Raw genomic sequence first — 20828 nt, forward strand, 5'->3', positions numbered from 1 at the left:
TGTCCGGGTTGAAAGCGGGGCCTGTCGGATTGAGGGTGGGGTTTAATGATGTAGGCGTGGCCTATGCGCTTTGGGGGGCAAAAAGTTTTAGTGGTGCACAAAGATCTAGTGTTTAGCATGGCCATTCATGAATGACCATTGCTCATTCAGTATGCCGACATGAAAATGCTTACAGCACCTGGTATTCCCAGGCGGTCTCCCATCCAAGTACTAACCAGGCCCGACCCTGCTTAGCTTCCGAGATCGGACGAGATCGGGCGTGTTCAGGGTGGTATGGCCGTAAGCAAAGGCAGCGGTGGCCGGTACGGCCCATATACAGCAGATGGCAGTAGCCAATGCGTTAATGAAAAGCTTACAGCACCTGGTGTTAGATTGTGAAGATTCCGGGGGGGGGTGCTTAAGAGTGGGTACCCGGGTTCGGATGGAGAGCCGGGTCGTGGGTTTAGCTGGCTTCGGGCCTGGCACCCCGGTGGGGGACCAGGGCTCCCTGGGTCCGAGTGGAGAGCAGGGCAAAAGGTACCCGGGTTCGGATGGAGAGCCGGGTCGTTGGTTTAGCTGGCTTCGGGCCTGGCACCCCGGTGGGGGCCCAAGGCTTCCTGGGTCCGAGTGGAGGGCCGGGCAAAACGACTTTCTGCTGTCCACACTTTGAAGATTTTACACTCGTGCCCCGGAAGTCACGTTAGAGGCTGGCCCAGGCCACCCCCTCCCCCTCCTGGGTGACAAGGCTCCCCGGGGCCGCGTGGAGAGCCAGGCAAAACGCCACATTGGGTGTTTTCCAGGTAGGGTAGGGCTCCTTTCCAGCACTATCCGCATGTTTTCAACACTTAATCAGGGGAGAGCGCGAACGCAGTCCCCCACTACCAGAAATTGTGCAGTCGAGATTCCCACATTTGGGGAATTCGCCCGGGTCAGCAAAGCACGGGGTGCAATGGCTGAGCCTCGCCGAGGGTGAACCACCTTCATGATCATGGTGTCTCCCCTGCCAGGTAAGTATGAGTTGTACATGCTGGCCATAGAGGAAAGCACTCAATCCACACACCAGTGCCCTGCCGGTCAGTCAACGACTAGTCCCCTCCACGTGGGCGTAACAATGGCCTCTTTGCGGTACCCAACAACCAAGTCTTAAAATTCCCCTTTAAGCACACACACAAGACACAGTGGCAGTATGTGAGCTTGTAGATATTAAGACTTTGACACATTTTGAGAACCTTCGATACTATTAGTTAAAGCGCTCACACCTATTTGCACTCAAGACAACCGAGCGCACCACCGTGCTCCATGTCATTTTCTTCAACAGCTGAGCTGGCCTTGTCCAATGGGCAAGGCCTTCCAAAAATGTCCATAACTCATCAACGTCCCTCTCCACGGAAGTCTTTAGTAAAAGGCGAAAGGCTTATTCGTCATGAAGAGAGACCCGAGTAATTCTACCCGCTTGCCACAGCGGCCGGCAAAGCCTCTAGCCGCGCCGGTCAAGCGCTTAACGGCGCGCGTGCACGCACACACTTGGCGTGGGCAGCTCCGCAAAACAGCACATGCGTTATTTCACAGTCCGAGGTGGCCCTGTGCCCCCGCGGCTGGGTTTAGGGCGTCTTGGGTGGGTGGTTAAGAGCGGGTGTCCGGGTTGAAAGCGGGGCCTGTCGGATTGAGGGTGGGGTTTAATGATGTAGGCGTGGCCTATGCGCTTTGGGGGGCAAAACGTTTTAGTGGTGCACAAAGATCTAGTGTTTAGCATGGCCATTCATGAATGACCATTGCTCATTCAGTATGCCGACATGAAAATGCTTACAGCACCTGGTATTCCCAGGCGGTCTCCCATCCAAGTACTAACCAGGCCCGACCCTGCTTAGCTTCCGAGATCGGACGAGATCGGGCGTGTTCAGGGTGGTATGGCCGTAAGCAAAGGCAGCGGTGGCCGGTACGGCCCATATACAGCAGATGGCAGTAGCCAATGCGTTAATGAAAAGCTTACAGCACCTGGTGTTAGATTGTGAAGATTCCGGGGGGGGGTGCTTAAGAGTGGGTACCCGGGTTCGGATGGAGAGCCGGGTCGTGGGTTTAGCTGGCTTCGGGCCTGGCACCCCGGTGGGGGACCAGGGCTCCCTGGGTCCGAGTGGAGAGCAGGGCAAAAGGTACCCGGGTTCGGATGGAGAGCCGGGTCGTTGGTTTAGCTGGCTTCGGGCCTGGCACCCCGGTGGGGGCCCAAGGCTTCCTGGGTCCGAGTGGAGGGCCGGGCAAAACGACTTTCTGCTGTCCACACTTTGAAGATTTTACACTCGTGCCCCGGAAGTCACGTTAGAGGCTGGCCCAGGCCACCCCCTCCCCCTCCTGGGTGACAAGGCTCCCCGGGGCCGCGTGGAGAGCCAGGCAAAACGCCACATTGGGTGTTTTCCAGGTAGGGTAGGGCTCCTTTCCAGCACTATCCGCATGTTTTCAACACTTAATCAGGGGAGAGCGCGAACGCAGTCCCCCACTACCAGAAATTGTGCAGTCGAGATTACCACATTTGGGGAATTCGCCCGGGTCAGCAAAGCACGGGGTGCAATGGCTGAGCCTCGCCGAGGGTGAACCACCTTCATGATCATGGTGTCTCCCCTGCCAGGTAAGTATGAGTTGTACATGCTGGCCATAGAGGAAAGCACTCAATCCACACACCAGTGCCCTGCCGGTCAGTCAACGACTAGTCCCCTCCACGTGGGCGTAACAATGGCCTCTTTGCGGTACCCAACAACCAAGTCTTAAAATTCCCCTTTAAGCACACACACAAGACACAGTGGCAGTATGTGAGCTTGTAGATATTAAGACTTTGACACATTTTGAGAACCTTCGATACTATTAGTTAAAGCGCTCACACCTATTTGCACTCAAGACAACCGAGCGCACCACCGTGCTCCATGTCATTTTCTTCAACAGCTGAGCTGGCCTTGTCCAATGGGCAAGGCCTTCCAAAAATATCCATAACTCATCAACGTCCCTCTCCACGGAAGTCTTTAGTAAAAGGCGAAAGGCTTATTCGTCATGAAGAGAGACCCGAGTAATTCTACCCGCTTGCCACAGCGGCCGGCAAAGCCTCTAGCCGCGCCGGTCAAGCGCTTAACGGCGCGCGTGCACGCACACACTTGGCGTGGGCAGCTCCGCAAAACAGCACATGCGTTATTTCACAGTCCGAGGTGGCCCTGTGCCCCCGCGGCTGGGTTTAGGGCGTCTTGGGTGGGTGGTTAAGAGCGGGTGTCCGGGTTGAAAGCGGGGCCTGTCGGATTGAGGGTGGGGTTTAATGATGTAGGCGTGGCCTATGCGCTTTGGGGGGCAAAAAGTTTTAGTGGTGCACAAAGATCTACTGTTTAGCATGGCCATTCATGAATGACCATTGCTCATTCAGTATGCCGACATGAAAATGCTTACAGCACCTGGTATTCCCAGGCGGTCTCCCATCCAAGTACTAACCAGGCCCGACCCTGCTTAGCTTCCGAGATCGGACGAGATCGGGCGTGTTCAGGGTGGTATGGCCGTAAGCAAAGGCAGCGGTGGCCGGTACGGCCCATATACAGCAGATGGCAGTAGCCAATGCGTTAATGAAAAGCTTACAGCACCTGGTGTTAGATTGTGAAGATTCCGGGGGGGGGGTGCTTAAGAGTGGGTACCCGGGTTCGGATGGAGAGCCGGGTCGTGGGTTTAGCTGGCTTCGGGCCTGGCACCCCGGTGGGGGACCAGGGCTCCCTGGGTCCGAGTGGAGAGCAGGGCAAAAGGTACCCGGGTTCGGATGGAGAGCCGGGTCGTTGGTTTAGCTGGCTTCGGGCCTGGCACCCCGGTGGGGGCCCAAGGCTTCCTGGGTCCGAGTGGAGGGCCGGGCAAAACGACTTTCTGCTGTCCACACTTTGAAGATTTTACACTCGTGCCCCGGAAGTCACGTTAGAGGCTGGCCCAGGCCACCCCCTCCCCCTCCTGGGTGACAAGGCTCCCCGGGGCCGCGTGGAGAGCCAGGCAAAACGCCACATTGGGTGTTTTCCAGGTAGGGTAGGGCTCCTTTCCAGCACTATCCGCATGTTTTCAACACTTAATCAGGGGAGAGCGCGAATGCAGTCCCCCACTACCAGAAATTGTGCAGTCGAGATTCCCACATTTGGGGAATTCGCCCGGGTCAGCAAAGCACGGGGTGCAATGGCTGAGCCTCGCCGAGGGTGAACCACCTTCATGATCATGGTGTCTCCCCTGCCAGGTAAGTATGAGTTGTACGTGCTGGCCATAGAGGAAAGCACTCAATCCACACACCAGTGACCTGCCGGTCAGTCAACGACTAGTCCCCTCCACGTGGGCGTAACAATGGCCTCTTTGCGGTACCCAACAACCAAGTCTTAAAATTCCCCTTTAAGCACACACACAAGACACAGTGGCAGTATGTGAGCTTGTAGATATTAAGACTTTGACACATTTTGAGAACCTTCGATACTATTAGTTAAAGCGCTCACACCTATTTGCACTCAAGACAACCGAGCGCACCACCGTGCTCCATGTCATTTTCTTCAACAGCTGAGCTGGCCTTGTCCAATGGGCAAGGCCTTCCAAAAATATCCATAACTCATCAACGTCCCTCTCCACGGAAGTCTTTAGTAAAAGGCGAAAGGCTTATTCGTCATGAAGAGAGACCCGAGTAATTCTACCCGCTTGCCACAGCGGCCGGCAAAGCCTCTAGCCGCGCCGGTCAAGCGCTTAACGGCGCGCGTGCACGCACACACTTGGCGTGGGCAGCTCCGCAAAACAGCACATGCGTTATTTCACAGTCCGAGGTGGCCCTGTGCCCCCGCGGCTGGGTTTAGGGCGTCTTGGGTGGGTGGTTAAGAGCGGGTGTCCGGGTTGAAAGCGGGGCCTGTCGGATTGAGGGTGGGGTTTAATGATGTAGGCGTGGCCTATGCGCTTTGGGGGGCAAAAAGTTTTAGTGGTGCACAAAGATCTACTGTTTAGCATGGCCATTCATGAATGACCATTGCTCATTCAGTATGCCGACATGAAAATGCTTACAGCACCTGGTATTCCCAGGCGGTCTCCCATCCAAGTACTAACCAGGCCCGACCCTGCTTAGCTTCCGAGATCGGACGAGATCGGGCGTGTTCAGGGTGGTATGGCCGTAAGCAAAGGCAGCGGTGGCCGGTACGGCCCATATACAGCAGATGGCAGTAGCCAATGCGTTAATGAAAAGCTTACAGCACCTGGTGTTAGATTGTGAAGATTCCGGGGGGGGGTGCTTAAGAGTGGGTACCCGGGTTCGGATGGAGAGCCGGGTCGTGGGTTTAGCTGGCTTCGGGCCTGGCACCCCGGTGGGGGACCAGGGCTCCCTGGGTCCGAGTGGAGAGCAGGGCAAAAGGTACCCGGGTTCGGATGGAGAGCCGGGTCGTTGGTTTAGCTGGCTTCGGGCCTGGCACCCCGGTGGGGGCCCAAGGCTTCCTGGGTCCGAGTGGAGGGCCGGGCAAAACGACTTTCTGCTGTCCACACTTTGAAGATTTTACACTCGTGCCCCGGAAGTCACGTTAGAGGCTGGCCCAGGCCACCCCCTCCCCCTCCTGGGTGACAAGGCTCCCCGGGGCCGCGTGGAGAGCCAGGCAAAACGCCACATTGGGTGTTTTCCAGGTAGGGTAGGGCTCCTTTCCAGCACTATCCGCATGTTTTCAACACTTAATCAGGGGAGAGCGCGAACGCAGTCCCCCACTACCAGAAATTGTGCAGTCGAGATTACCACATTTGGGGAATTCGCCCGGGTCAGCAAAGCACGGGGTGCAATGGCTGAGCCTCGCCGAGGGTGAACCACCTTCATGATCATGGTGTCTCCCCTGCCAGGTAAGTATGAGTTGTACATGCTGGCCATAGAGGAAAGCACTCAATCCACACACCAGTGCCCTGCCGGTCAGTCAACGACTAGTCCCCTCCACGTGGGCGTAACAATGGCCTCTTTGCGGTACCCAACAACCAAGTCTTAAAATTCCCCTTTAAGCACACACACAAGACACAGTGGCAGTATGTGAGCTTGTAGATATTAAGACTTTGACACATTTTGAGAACCTTCGATACTATTAGTTAAAGCGCTCACACCTATTTGCACTCAAGACAACCGAGCGCACCACCGTGCTCCATGTCATTTTCTTCAACAGCTGAGCTGGCCTTGTCCAATGGGCAAGGCCTTCCAAAAATATCCATAACTCATCAACGTCCCTCTCCACGGAAGTCTTTAGTAAAAGGCGAAAGGCTTATTCGTCATGAAGAGAGACCCGAGTAATTCTACCCGCTTGCCACAGCGGCCGGCAAAGCCTCTAGCCGCGCCGGTCAAGCGCTTAACGGCGCGCGTGCACGCACACACTTGGCGTGGGCAGCTCCGCAAAACAGCACATGCGTTATTTCACAGTCCGAGGTGGCCCTGTGCCCCCGCGGCTGGGTTTAGGGCGTCTTGGGTGGGTGGTTAAGAGCGGGTGTCCGGGTTGAAAGCGGGGCCTGTCGGATTGAGGGTGGGGTTTAATGATGTAGGCGTGGCCTATGCGCTTTGGGGGGCAAAAAGTTTTAGTGGTGCACAAAGATCTACTGTTTAGCATGGCCATTCATGAATGACCATTGCTCATTCAGTATGCCGACATGAAAATGCTTACAGCACCTGGTATTCCCAGGCGGTCTCCCATCCAAGTACTAACCAGGCCCGACCCTGCTTAGCTTCCGAGATCGGACGAGATCGGGCGTGTTCAGGGTGGTATGGCCGTAAGCAAAGGCAGCGGTGGCCGGTACGGCCCATATACAGCAGATGGCAGTAGCCAATGCGTTAATGAAAAGCTTACAGCACCTGGTGTTAGATTGTGAAGATTCCGGGGGGGGGGTGCTTAAGAGTGGGTACCCGGGTTCGGATGGAGAGCCGGGTCGTGGGTTTAGCTGGCTTCGGGCCTGGCACCCCGGTGGGGGACCAGGGCTCCCTGGGTCCGAGTGGAGAGCAGGGCAAAAGGTACCCGGGTTCGGATGGAGAGCCGGGTCGTTGGTTTAGCTGGCTTCGGGCCTGGCACCCCGGTGGGGGCCCAAGGCTTCCTGGGTCCGAGTGGAGGGCCGGGCAAAACGACTTTCTGCTGTCCACACTTTGAAGATTTTACACTCGTGCCCCGGAAGTCACGTTAGAGGCTGGCCCAGGCCACCCCCTCCCCCTCCTGGGTGACAAGGCTCCCCGGGGCCGCGTGGAGAGCCAGGCAAAACGCCACATTGGGTGTTTTCCAGGTAGGGTAGGGCTCCTTTCCAGCACTATCCGCATGTTTTCAACACTTAATCAGGGGAGAGCGCGAACGCAGTCCCCCACTACCAGAAATTGTGCAGTCGAGATTCCCACATTTGGGGAATTCGCCCGGGTCAGCAAAGCACGGGGTGCAATGGCTGAGCCTCGCCGAGGGTGAACCACCTTCATGATCATGGTGTCTCCCCTGCCAGGTAAGTATGAGTTGTACATGCTGGCCATAGAGGAAAGCACTCAATCCACACACCAGTGCCCTGCCGGTCAGTCAACGACTAGTCCCCTCCACGTGGGCGTAACAATGGCCTCTTTGCGGTACCCAACAACCAAGTCTTAAAATTCCCCTTTAAGCACACACACAAGACACAGTGGCAGTATGTGAGCTTGTAGATATTAAGACTTTGACACATTTTGAGAACCTTCGATACTATTAGTTAAAGCGCTCACACCTATTTGCACTCAAGACAACCGAGCGCACCACCGTGCTCCATGTCATTTTCTTCAACAGCTGAGCTGGCCTTGTCCAATGGGCAAGGCCTTCCAAAAATATCCATAACTCATCAACGTCCCTCTCCACGGAAGTCTTTAGTAAAAGGCGAAAGGCTTATTCGTCATGAAGAGAGACCCGAGTAATTCTACCCGCTTGCCACAGCGGCCGGCAAAGCCTCTAGCCGCGCCGGTCAAGCGCTTAACGGCGCGCGTGCACGCACACACTTGGCGTGGGCAGCTCCGCAAAACAGCACATGCGTTATTTCACAGTCCGAGGTGGCCCTGTGCCCCCGCGGCTGGGTTTAGGGCGTCTTGGGTGGGTGGTTAAGAGCGGGTGTCCGGGTTGAAAGCGGGGCCTGTCGGATTGAGGGTGGGGTTTAATGATGTAGGCGTGGCCTATGCGCTTTGGGGGGCAAAAAGTTTTAGTGGTGCACAAAGATCTAGTGTTTAGCATGGCCATTCATGAATGACCATTGCTCATTCAGTATGCCGACATGAAAATGCTTACAGCACCTGGTATTCCCAGGCGGTCTCCCATCCAAGTACTAACCAGGCCCGACCCTGCTTAGCTTCCGAGATCGGACGAGATCGGGCGTGTTCAGGGTGGTATGGCCGTAAGCAAAGGCAGCGGTGGCCGGTACGGCCCATATACAGCAGATGGCAGTAGCCAATGCGTTAATGAAAAGCTTACAGCACCTGGTGTTAGATTGTGAAGATTCCGGGGGGGGGTGCTTAAGAGTGGGTACCCGGGTTCGGATGGAGAGCCGGGTCGTGGGTTTAGCTGGCTTCGGGCCTGGCACCCCGGTGGGGGACCAGGGCTCCCTGGGTCCGAGTGGAGAGCAGGGCAAAAGGTACCCGGGTTCGGATGGAGAGCCGGGTCGTTGGTTTAGCTGGCTTCGGGCCTGGCACCCCGGTGGGGGCCCAAGGCTTCCTGGGTCCGAGTGGAGGGCCGGGCAAAACGACTTTCTGCTGTCCACACTTTGAAGATTTTACACTCGTGCCCCGGAAGTCACGTTAGAGGCTGGCCCAGGCCACCCCCTCCCCCTCCTGGGTGACAAGGCTCCCCGGGGCCGCGTGGAGAGCCAGGCAAAACGCCACATTGGGTGTTTTCCAGGTAGGGTAGGGCTCCTTTCCAGCACTATCCGCATGTTTTCAACACTTAATCAGGGGAGAGCGCGAACGCAGTCCCCCACTACCAGAAATTGTGCAGTCGAGATTCCCACATTTGGGGAATTCGCCCGGGTCAGCAAAGCACGGGGTGCAATGGCTGAGCCTCGCCGAGGGTGAACCACCTTCATGATCATGGTGTCTCCCCTGCCAGGTAAGTATGAGTTGTACATGCTGGCCATAGAGGAAAGCACTCAATCCACACACCAGTGCCCTGCCGGTCAGTCAACGACTAGTCCCCTCCACGTGGGCGTAACAATGGCCTCTTTGCGGTACCCAACAACCAAGTCTTAAAATTCCCCTTTAAGCACACACACAAGACACAGTGGCAGTATGTGAGCTTGTAGATATTAAGACTTTGACACATTTTGAGAACCTTCGATACTATTAGTTAAAGCGCTCACACCTATTTGCACTCAAGACAACCGAGCGCACCACCGTGCTCCATGTCATTTTCTTCAACAGCTGAGCTGGCCTTGTCCAATGGGCAAGGCCTTCCAAAAATATCCATAACTCATCAACGTCCCTCTCCACGGAAGTCTTTAGTAAAAGGCGAAAGGCTTATTCGTCATGAAGAGAGACCCGAGTAATTCTACCCGCTTGCCACAGCGGCCGGCAAAGCCTCTAGCCGCGCCGGTCAAGCGCTTAACGGCGCGCGTGCACGCACACACTTGGCGTGGGCAGCTCCGCAAAACAGCACATGCGTTATTTCACAGTCCGAGGTGGCCCTGTGCCCCCGCGGCTGGGTTTAGGGCGTCTTGGGTGGGTGGTTAAGAGCGGGTGTCCGGGTTGAAAGCGGGGCCTGTCGGATTGAGGGTGGGGTTTAATGATGTAGGCGTGGCCTATGCGCTTTGGGGGGCAAAAAGTTTTAGTGGTGCACAAAGATCTAGTGTTTAGCATGGCCATTCATGAATGACCATTGCTCATTCAGTATGCCGACATGAAAATGCTTACAGCACCTGGTATTCCCAGGCGGTCTCCCATCCAAGTACTAACCAGGCCCGACCCTGCTTAGCTTCCGAGATCGGACGAGATCGGGCGTGTTCAGGGTGGTATGGCCGTAAGCAAAGGCAGCGGTGGCCGGTACGGCCCATATACAGCAGATGGCAGTAGCCAATGCGTTAATGAAAAGCTTACAGCACCTGGTGTTAGATTGTGAAGATTCCGGGGGGGGGGGTGCTTAAGAGTGGGTACCCGGGTTCGGATGGAGAGCCGGGTCGTGGGTTTAGCTGGCTTCGGGCCTGGCACCCCGGTGGGGGACCAGGGCTCCCTGGGTCCGAGTGGAGAGCAGGGCAAAAGGTACCCGGGTTCGGATGGAGAGCCGGGTCGTTGGTTTAGCTGGCTTCGGGCCTGGCACCCCGGTGGGGGCCCAAGGCTTCCTGGGTCCGAGTGGAGGGCCGGGCAAAACGACTTTCTGCTGTCCACACTTTGAAGATTTTACACTCGTGCCCCGGAAGTCACGTTAGAGGCTGGCCCAGGCCACCCCCTCCCCCTCCTGGGTGACAAGGCTCCCCGGGGCCGCGTGGAGAGCCAGGCAAAACGCCACATTGGGTGTTTTCCAGGTAGGGTAGGGCTCCTTTCCAGCACTATCCGCATGTTTTCAACACTTAATCAGGGGAGAGCGCGAACGCAGTCCCCCACTACCAGAAATTGTGCAGTCGAGATTCCCACATTTGGGGAATTCGCCCGGGTCAGCAAAGCACGGGGTGCAATGGCTGAGCCTCGCCGAGGGTGAACCACCTTCATGATCATGGTGTCTCCCCTGCCAGGTAAGTATGAGTTGTACATGCTGGCCATAGAGGAAAGCACTCAATCCACACACCAGTGCCCTGCCGGTCAGTCAACGACTAGTCCCCTCCACGTGGGCGTAACAATGGCCTCTTTGCGGTACCCAACAACCAAGTCTTAAAATTCCCCTTTAAGCACACACACAAGACACAGTGGCAGTATGTGAGCTTGTAGATATTAAGACTTTGACACATTTTGAGAACCTTCGATACTATTAGTTAAAGCGCTCACACCTATTTGCACTCAAGACAACCGAGCGCACCACCGTGCTCCATGTCATTTTCTTCAACAGCTGAGCTGGCCTTGTCCAATGGGCAAGGCCTTCCAAAAATATCCATAACTCATCAACGTCCCTCTCCACGGAAGTCTTTAGTAAAAGGCGAAAGGCTTATTCGTCATGAAGAGAGACCCGAGTAATTCTACCCGCTTGCCACAGCGGCCGGCAAAGCCTCTAGCCGCGCCGGTCAAGCGCTTAACGACGCGCGTGCACGCACACACTTGGCGTGGGCAGCTCCGCAAAACAGCACATGCGTTATTTCACAGTCCGAGGTGGCCCTGTGCCCCCGCGGCTGGGTTTAGGGCGTCTTGGGTGGGTGGTTAAGAGCGGGTGTCCGGGTTGAAAGCGGGGCCTGTCGGATTGAGGGTGGGGTTTAATGATGTAGGCGTGGCCTATGCGCTTTGGGGGGCAAAAAGTTTTAGTGGTGCACAAAGATCTACTGTTTAGCATGGCCATTCATGAATGACCATTGCTCATTCAGTATGCCGACATGAAAATGCTTACAGCACCTGGTATTCCCAGGCGGTCTCCCATCCAAGTACTAACCAGGCCCGACCCTGCTTAGCTTCCGAGATCGGACGAGATCGGGCGTGTTCAGGGTGGTATGGCCGTAAGCAAAGGCAGCGGTGGCCGGTACGGCCCATATACAGCAGATGGCAGTAGCCAATGCGTTAATGAAAAGCTTACAGCACCTGGTGTTAGATTGTGAAGATTCCGGGGGGGGGTGCTTAAGAGTGGGTACCCGGGTTCGGATGGAGAGCCGGGTCGTGGGTTTAGCTGGCTTCGGGCCTGGCACCCCGGTGGGGGACCAGGGCTCCCTGGGTCCGAGTGGAGAGCAGGGCAAAAGGTACCCGGGTTCGGATGGAGAGCCGGGTCGTTGGTTTAGCTGGCTTCGGGCCTGGCACCCCGGTGGGGGCCCAAGGCTTCCTGGGTCCGAGTGGAGGGCCGGGCAAAACGACTTTCTGCTGTCCACACTTTGAAGATTTTACACTCGTGCCCCGGAAGTCACGTTAGAGGCTGGCCCAGGCCACCCCCTCCCCCTCCTGGGTGACAAGGCTCCCCGGGGCCGCGTGGAGAGCCAGGCAAAACGCCACATTGGGTGTTTTCCAGGTAGGGTAGGGCTCCTTTCCAGCACTATCCGCATGTTTTCAACACTTAATCAGGGGAGAGCGCGAACGCAGTCCCCCAATACCAGAAATTGTGCAGTCGAGATTCCCACATTTGGGGAATTCGCCCGGGTCAGCAAAGCACGGGGTGCAATGGCTGAGCCTCGCCGAGGGTGAACCACCTTCATGATCATGGTGTCTCCCCTGCCAGGTAAGTATGAGTTGTACATTCTTCTTCTTCTTCTTCTTGTGGGGTTTATTGGCAGTTGGCACAAAATTGTGCATTACCGCCACCTACTGGTTTCTTTCACCATACACTTATCTGTGACTTAAAATCCAACATTGTCCACCCAGTGATCCCATCCCTTATAGTCCATTCAGTCCATTCAGTTACTCAGACACTTGAGTCTGAGTCACCGTGAATTCCTCCCTCAGCACACTATCCAGATCCTCCCCAGTGACGTCATCGACATTTAAAAACCTTTTTGCTGCTTCCAGTACCATTTTAATCCTCTCCGACTTCCTCTTTATTTCCACCGCACAGTTTATTACCATAGCTATAAAGGCTAGGAATTTTGTTTTGTCCATACAGATCTCATTTGCATGCACATTCCCTTTTTCCACCTGCTGCCTTCTTTCGGCCCCACTCTCTTTACGGCATCCTTCCACTTTCTTTACCGCTTCCGCATATGACATGCCCCATTCTCCTCTCATCTTATGAACCGTCCTCTCCTTGATCTTCCTGGAGCACTGGGCCGAACCTGCATGATGCTCTCCTCCACAGTGAATACAATTTGCTTTTGCCTCTTTGCAGTCCTCATTGCAGTTGTCTTTCCCACACCTTCCACACACTTTATTTCCCCTGCACACAGCCGCTACATGTCCATACTGCTGACAGCAGTAGCATCTCAGTGGAGCTCTCTCGAAAGGTCTGACATAATAACTCATATACTCCACATATATTCTCTCTGGTATCTCCCCCTCAAACGTTAGACACACGGCGTTACTGTCCTCCCGTTTTCCTTCCTTGAATCGCGTCAGCCTCCTTGCCTCACAAACTCCTTCCACTTCCAAAAACTGTTCACATTTCACTGATAGTGGAACGCCCCCTATCACTCCCTTCTTCCTTCGATTTCCTCCCAAATGAAAAATACTAACTTTCCTCCCCTTGAAGTTCAGTCCGTCCCCTGCCACTGCGTTCTCTGCCTGATCTCTATCCATACAATCTATAATGACCATTCCACTCCTGGTAACTCTTACAGATTTGACCCTGCCCAATATTTCCTCCAAAGCTTTCCCTACCTCTCTTGGATCACCAAACAGCCCGTCAGCCTGCTCCTTCGCTATCATCCCGACCGCATAACCCTCACTTCCTTCATCACTTTCTGCCAGGCTTCCTCCTTTCTTTCTTTTCTTTTGGTTTCGGTGCCCTCTCAGTTCCTCCAAGTCATTGCCTTCCTTGTCCAATTCCTCCACCGATACCGCAGGTGAGTACGCCAGGTAGACCGTCATCCCTCTCTTTCCGGATGATCCTTCCTCCCGGTCACCTCACGCTCTCCAACCACCTGCCCCACCCTCATGAGTTGTACATGCTGGCCATAGAGGAAAGCACTCAATCCACACACCAGTGCCCTGCCGGTCAGTCAACGACTAGTCCCCTCCACGTGGGCGTAACAATGGCCTCTTTGCGGTACCCAACAACCAAGTCTTAAAATTCCCCTTTAAGCACACACACAAGACACAGTGGCAGTATGTGAGCTTGTAGATATTAAGACTTTGACACATTTTGAGAACCTTCGATACTATTAGTTAAAGCGCTCACACCTATTTGCACTCAAGACAACCGAGCGCACCACCGTGCTCCATGTCATTTTCTTCAACAGCTGAGCTGGCCTTGTCCAATGGGCAAGGCCTTCCAAAAATATCCATAACTCATCAACGTCCCTCTCCACGGAAGTCTTTAGTAAAAGGCGAAAGGCTTATTCGTCATGAAGAGAGACCCGAGTAATTCTACCCGCTTGCCACAGCGGCCGGCAAAGCCTCTAGCCGCGCCGGTCAAGCGCTTAACGGCGCGCGTGCACGCACACACTTGGCGTGGGCAGCTCCGCAAAACAGCACATGCGTTATTTCACAGTCCGAGGTGGCCCTGTGCCCCCGCGGCTGGGTTTAGGGCGTCTTGGGTGGGTGGTTAAGAGCGGGTGTCCGGGTTGAAAGCGGGGCCTGTCGGATTGAGGGTGGGGTTTAATGATGTAGGCGTGGCCTATGCGCTTTGGGGGGCAAAAAGTTTTAGTGGTGCACAAAGATCTAGTGTTTAGCATGGCCATTCATGAATGACCATTGCTCATTCAGTATGCCGACATGAAAATGCTTACAGCACCTGGTATTCCCAGGCGGTCTCCCATCCAAGTACTAACCAGGCCCGACCCTGCTTAGCTTCCGAGATCGGACGAGATCGGGCGTGTTCAGGGTGGTATGGCCGTTAGCAAAGGCAGCGGTGGCCGGTACGGCCCATATACAGCAGATGGCAGTAGCCAATGCGTTAATGAAAAGCTTACAGCACCTGGTGTTAGATTGTGAAGATTCCGGGGGGGGGGTGCTTAAGAGTGGGTACCCGGGTTCGGATGGAGAGCCGGGTCGTGGGTTTAGCTGGCTTCGGGCCTGGCACCCCGGTGGGGGACCAGGGCTCCCTGGGTCCGAGTGGAGAGCAGGGCAAAAGGTACCCGGGTTCGGATGGAGAGCCGGGTCGTTGGTTTAGCTGGCTTCGGGCCTGGCACCCCGGTGGGGGCCCAAGGCTTCCTGGGTCCGAGTGGAGGGCCGGGCAAAACGACTTTCTGCTGTCCACACTTTGAAGATTTTACACTCGTGCCCCGGAAGTCACGTTAGAGGCTGGCCCAGGCCACCCCCTCCCCCTCCTGGGTGACAAGGCTCCCCGGGGCCGCGTGGAGAGCCAGGCAAAACGCCACATTGGGTGTTTTCCAGGTAGGGTAGGGCTCCTTTCCAGCACTATCCGCATGTTTTCAACACTTAATCAGGGGAGAGCGCGAACGCAGTCCCCCACTACCAGAATTTGTGCAGTCGAGATTCCCACATTTGGGGAATTCGCCCGGGTCAGCAAAGCACGGGGTGCAATGGCTGAGCCTCGCCGAGGGTGAACCACCTTCATGATCATGGTGTCTCCCCTGCCAGGTAAGTATGAGTTGTACATGCTGGCCATAGAGGAAAGCACTCAATCCACACACCAGTGCCCTGCCGGTCAGTCAACGACTAGTCCCCTCCACGTGGGCGTAACAATGGCCTCTTTGCGGTACCCAACAACCAAGTCTTAAAATTCCCCTTTAAGCACACACACAAGACACAGTGGCAGTATGTGAGCTTGTAGATATTAAGACTTTGACACATTTTGAGAACCTTCGATACTATTAGTTAAAGCGCTCACACCTATTTGCACTCAAGACAACCGAGCGCACCACCGTGCTCCATGTCATTTTCTTCAACAGCTGAGCTGGCCTTGTCCAATGGGCAAGGCCTTCCAAAAATATCCATAACTCATCAACGTCCCTCTCCACGGAAGTCTTTAGTAAAAGGCGAAAGGCTTATTCGTCATGAAGAGAGACCCGAGTAATTCTACCCGCTTGCCACAGCGGCCGGCAAAGCCTCTAGCCGCGCCGGTCAAGCGCTTAACGGCGCGCGTGCACGCACACACTTGGCGTGGGCAGCTCCGCAAAACAGCACATGCGTTATTTCACAGTCCGAGGTGGCCCTGTGCCCCCGCGGCTGGGTTTAGGGCGTCTTGGGTGGGTGGTTAAAAGCGGGTGTCCGGGTTGAAAGCGGGGCCTGTCGGATTGAGGGTGGGGTTTAATGATGTAGGCGTGGCCTATGCGCTTTGGGGGGCAAAAAGTTTTAGTGGTGCACAAAGATCTAGTGTTTAGCATGGCCATTCATGAATGACCATTGCTCATTCAGTATGCCGACATGAAAATGCTTACAGCACCTGGTATTCCCAGGCGGTCTCCCATCCAAGTACTAACCAGGCCCGACCCTGCTTAGCTTCCGAGATCGGACGAGATCGGGCGTGTTCAGGGTGGTATGGCCGTAAGCAAAGGCAGCGGTGGCCGGTACGGCCCATATACAGCAGATGGCAGTAGCCAATGCGTTAATGAAAAGCTTACAGCACCTGGTGTTAGATTGTGAAGATTCCGGGGGGGGGTGCTTAAGAGTGGGTACCCGGGTTCGGATGGAGAGCCGGGTCGTGGGTTTAGCTGGCTTCGGGCCTGGCACCCCGGTGGGGGACCAGGGCTCCCTGGGTCCGAGTGGAGAGCAGGGCAAAAGGTACCCGGGTTCGGATGGAGAGCCGGGTCGTTGGTTTAGCTGGCTTCGGGCCTGGCACCCCGGTGGGGGCCCAAGGCTTCCTGGGTCCGAGTGGAGGGCCGGGCAAAACGACTTTCTGCTGTCCACACTTTGAAGATTTTACACTCGTGCCCCGGAAGTCACGTTAGAGGCTGGCCCAGGCCACCCCCTCCCCCTCCTGGGTGACAAGGCTCCCCGGGGCCGCGTGGAGAGCCAGGCAAAACGCCACATTGGGTGTTTTCCAGGTAGGGTAGGGCTCCTTTCCAGCACTATCCGCATGTTTTCAACACTTAATCAGGGGAGAGCGCGAACGCAGTCCCCCACTACCAGAAATTGTGCAGTCGAGATTCCCACATTTGGGGAATTCGCCCGGGTCAGCAAAGCACGGGGTGCAATGGCTGAGCCTCGCCGAGGGTGAACCACCTTCATGATCATGGTGTCTCCCCTGCCAGGTAAGTATGAGTTGTACATGCTGGCCATAGAGGAAAGCACTCAATCCACACACCAGTGCCCTGCCGGTCAGTCAACGACTAGTCCCCTCCACGTGGGCGTAACAATGGCCTCTTTGCGGTACCCAACAACCAAGTCTTAAAATTCCCCTTTAAGCACACACACAAGACACAGTGGCAGTATGTGAGCTTGTAGATATTAAGACTTTGACACATTTTGAGAACCTTCGATACTATTAGTTAAAGCGCTCACACCTATTTGCACTCAAGACAACCGAGCGCACCACCGTGCTCCATGTCATTTTCTTCAACAGCTGAGCTGGCCTTGTCCAATGGGCAAGGCCTTCCAAAAATATCCATAACTCATCAACGTCCCTCTCCACGGAAGTCTTTAGTAAAAGGCGAAAGGCTTATTCGTCATGAAGAGAGACCCGAGTAATTCTACCCGCTTGCCACAGCGGCCGGCAAAGCCTCTAGCCGCGCCGGTCAAGCGCTTAACGGCGCGCGTGCACGCACACACTTGGCGTGGGCAGCTCCGCAAAACAGCACATGCGTTATTTCACAGTCCGAGGTGGCCCTGTGCCCCCGCGGCTGGGTTTAGGGCGTCTTGGGTGGGTGGTTAAAAGCGGGTGTCCGGGTTGAAAGCGGGGCCTGTCGGATTGAGGGTGGGGTTTAATGATGTAGGCGTGGCCTATGCGCTTTGGGGGGCAAAAAGTTTTAGTGGTGCACAAAGATCTAGTGTTTAGCATGGCCATTCATGAATGACCATTGCTCATTCAGTATGCCGACATGAAAATGCTTACAGCACCTGGTATTCCCAGGCGGTCTCCCATCCAAGTACTAACCAGGCCCGACCCTGCTTAGCTTCCGAGATCGGACGAGATCGGGCGTGTTCAGGGTGGTATGGCCGTAAGCAAAGGCAGCGGTGGCCGGTACGGCCCATATACAGCAGATGGCAGTAGCCAATGCGTTAATGAAAAGCTTACAGCACCTGGTGTTAGATTGTGAAGATTCCGGGGGGGGGTGCTTAAGAGTGGGTACCCGGGTTCGGATGGAGAGCCGGGTCGTGGGTTTAGCTGGCTTCGGGCCTGGCACCCCGGTGGGGGACCAGGGCTCCCTGGGTCCGAGTGGAGAGCAGGGCAAAAGGTACCCGGGTTCGGATGGAGAGCCGGGTCGTTGGTTTAGCTGGCTTCGGGCCTGGCACCCCGGTGGGGGCCCAAGGCTTCCTGGGTCCGAGTGGAGGGCCGGGCAAAACGACTTTCTGCTGTCCACACTTTGAAGATTTTACACTCGTGCCCCGGAAGTCACGTTAGAGGCTGGCCCAGGCCACCCCCTCCCCCTCCTGGGTGACAAGGCTCCCCGGGGCCGCGTGGAGAGCCAGGCAAAACGCCACATTGGGTGTTTTCCAGGTAGGGTAGGGCTCCTTTCCAGCACTATCCGCATGTTTTCAACACTTAATCAGGGGAGAGCGCGAACGCAGTCCCCCACTACCAGAAATTGTGCAGTCGAGATTCCCACATTTGGGGAATTCGCCCGGGTCAGCAAAGCACGGGGTGCAATGGCTGAGCCTCGCCGAGGGTGAACCACCTTCATGATCATGGTGTCTCCCCTGCCAGGTAAGTATGAGTTGTACATGCTGGCCATAGAGGAAAGCACTCAATCCACACACCAGTGCCCTGCCGGTCAGTCAACGACTAGTCCCCTCCACGTGGGCGTAACAATGGCCTCTTTGCGGTACCCAACAACCAAGTCTTAAAATTCCCCTTTAAGCACACACACAAGACACAGTGGCAGTATGTGAGCTTGTAGATATTAAGACTTTGACACATTTTGAGAACCTTCGATACTATTAGTTAAAGCGCTCACACCTATTTGCACTCAAGACAACCGAGCGCACCACCGTGCTCCATGTCATTTTCTTCAACAGCTGAGCTGGCCTTGTCCAATGGGCAAGGCCTTCCAAAAATATCCATAACTCATCAACGTCCCTCTCCACGGAAGTCTTTAGTAAAAGGCGAAAGGCTTATTCGTCATGAAGAGAGACCCGAGTAATTCTACCCGCTTGCCACAGCGGCCGGCAAAGCCTCTAGCCGCGCCGGTCAAGCGCTTAACGGCGCGCGTGCACGCACACACTTGGCGTGGGCAGCTCCGCAAAACAGCACATGCGTTATTTCACAGTCCGAGGTGGCCCTGTGCCCCCGCGGCTGGGTTTAGGGCGTCTTGGGTGGGTGGTTAAAAGCGGGTGTCCGGGTTGAAAGCGGGGCCTGTCGGATTGAGGGTGGGGTTTAATGATGTAGGCGTGGCCTATGCGCTTTGGGGGGCAAAAAGTTTTAGTGGTGCACAAAGATCTAGTGTTTAGCATGGCCATTCATGAATGACCATTGCTCATTCAGTATGCCGACATGAAAATGCTTACAGCACCTGGTATTCCCAGGCGGTCTCCCATCCAAGTACTAACCAGGCCCGACCCTGCTTAGCTTCCGAGATCGGACGAGATCGGGCGTGTTCAGGGTGGTATGGCCGTAAGCAAAGGCAGCGGTGGCCGGTACGGCCCATATACAGCAGATGGCAGTAGCCAATGCGTTAATGAAAAGCTTACAGCACCTGGTGTTAGATTGTGAAGATTCCGGGGGGGGGTGCTTAAGAGTGGGTACCCGGGTTCGGATGGAGAGCCGGGTCGTGGGTTTAGCTGGCTTCGGGCCTGGCACCCCGGTGGGGGACCAGGGCTCCCTGGGTCCGAGTGGAGAGCAGGGCAAAAGGTACCCGGGTTCGGATGGAGAGCCGGGTCGTTGGTTTAGCTGGCTTCGGGCCTGGCACCCCGGTGGGGGCCCAAGGCTTCCTGGGTCCGAGTGGAGGGCCGGGCAAAACGACTTTCTGCTGTCCACACTTTGAAGATTTTACACTCGTGCCCCGGAAGTCACGTTAGAGGCTGGCCCAGGCCACCCCCTCCCCCTCCTGGGTGACAAGGCTCCCCGGGGCCGCGTGGAGAGCCAGGCAAAACGCCACATTGGGTGTTTTCCAGGTAGGGTAGGGCTCCTTTCCAGCACTATCCGCATGTTTTCAACACTTAATCAGGGGAGAGCGCGAACGCAGTCCCCCACTACCAGAAATTGTGCAGTCGAGATTCCCACATTTGGGGAATTCGCCCGGGTCAGCAAAGCACGGGGTGCAATGGCTGAGCCTCGCCGAGGGTGAACCACCTTCATGATCATGGTGTCTCCCCTGCCAGGTAAGTATGAGTTGTACATGCTGGCCATAGAGGAAAGCACTCAATCCACACACCAGTGCCCTGCCGGTCAGTCAACGACTAGTCCCCTCCACGTGGGCGTAACAATGGCCTCTTTGCGGTACCCAACAACCAAGTCTTAAAATTCCCCTTTAAGCACACACACAAGACACAGTGGCAGTATGTGAGCTTGTAGATATTAAGACTTTGACACATTTTGAGAACCTTCGATACTATTAGTTAAAGCGCTCACACCTATTTGCACTCAAGACAACCGAGCGCACCACCGTGCTCCATGTCATTTTCTTCAACAGCTGAGCTGGCCTTGTCCAATGGGCAAGGCCTTCCAAAAATATCCATAACTCATCAACGTCCCTCTCCACGGAAGTCTTTAGTAAAAGGCGAAAGGCTTATTCGTCATGAAGAGAGACCCGAGTAATTCTACCCGCTTGCCACAGCGGCCGGCAAAGCCTCTAGCCGCGCCGGTCAAGCGCTTAACGGCGCGCGTGCACGCACACACTTGGCGTGGGCAGCTCCGCAAAACAGCACATGCGTTATTTCACAGTCCGAGGTGGCCCTGTGCCCCCGCGGCTGGGTTTAGGGCGTCTTGGGTGGGTGGTTAAGAGCGGGTGTCCGGGTTGAAAGCGGGGCCTGTCGGATTGAGGGTGGGGTTTAATGATGTAGGCGTGGCCTATGCGCTTTGGGGGGCAAAAAGTTTTAGTGGTGCACAAAGATC

Source organism: Electrona antarctica, assembly GCF_951216825.1.
Source record: "Electrona antarctica genome assembly, chromosome: 16".
NCBI lineage: Eukaryota > Metazoa > Chordata > Actinopteri > Myctophiformes > Myctophidae > Electrona > Electrona antarctica.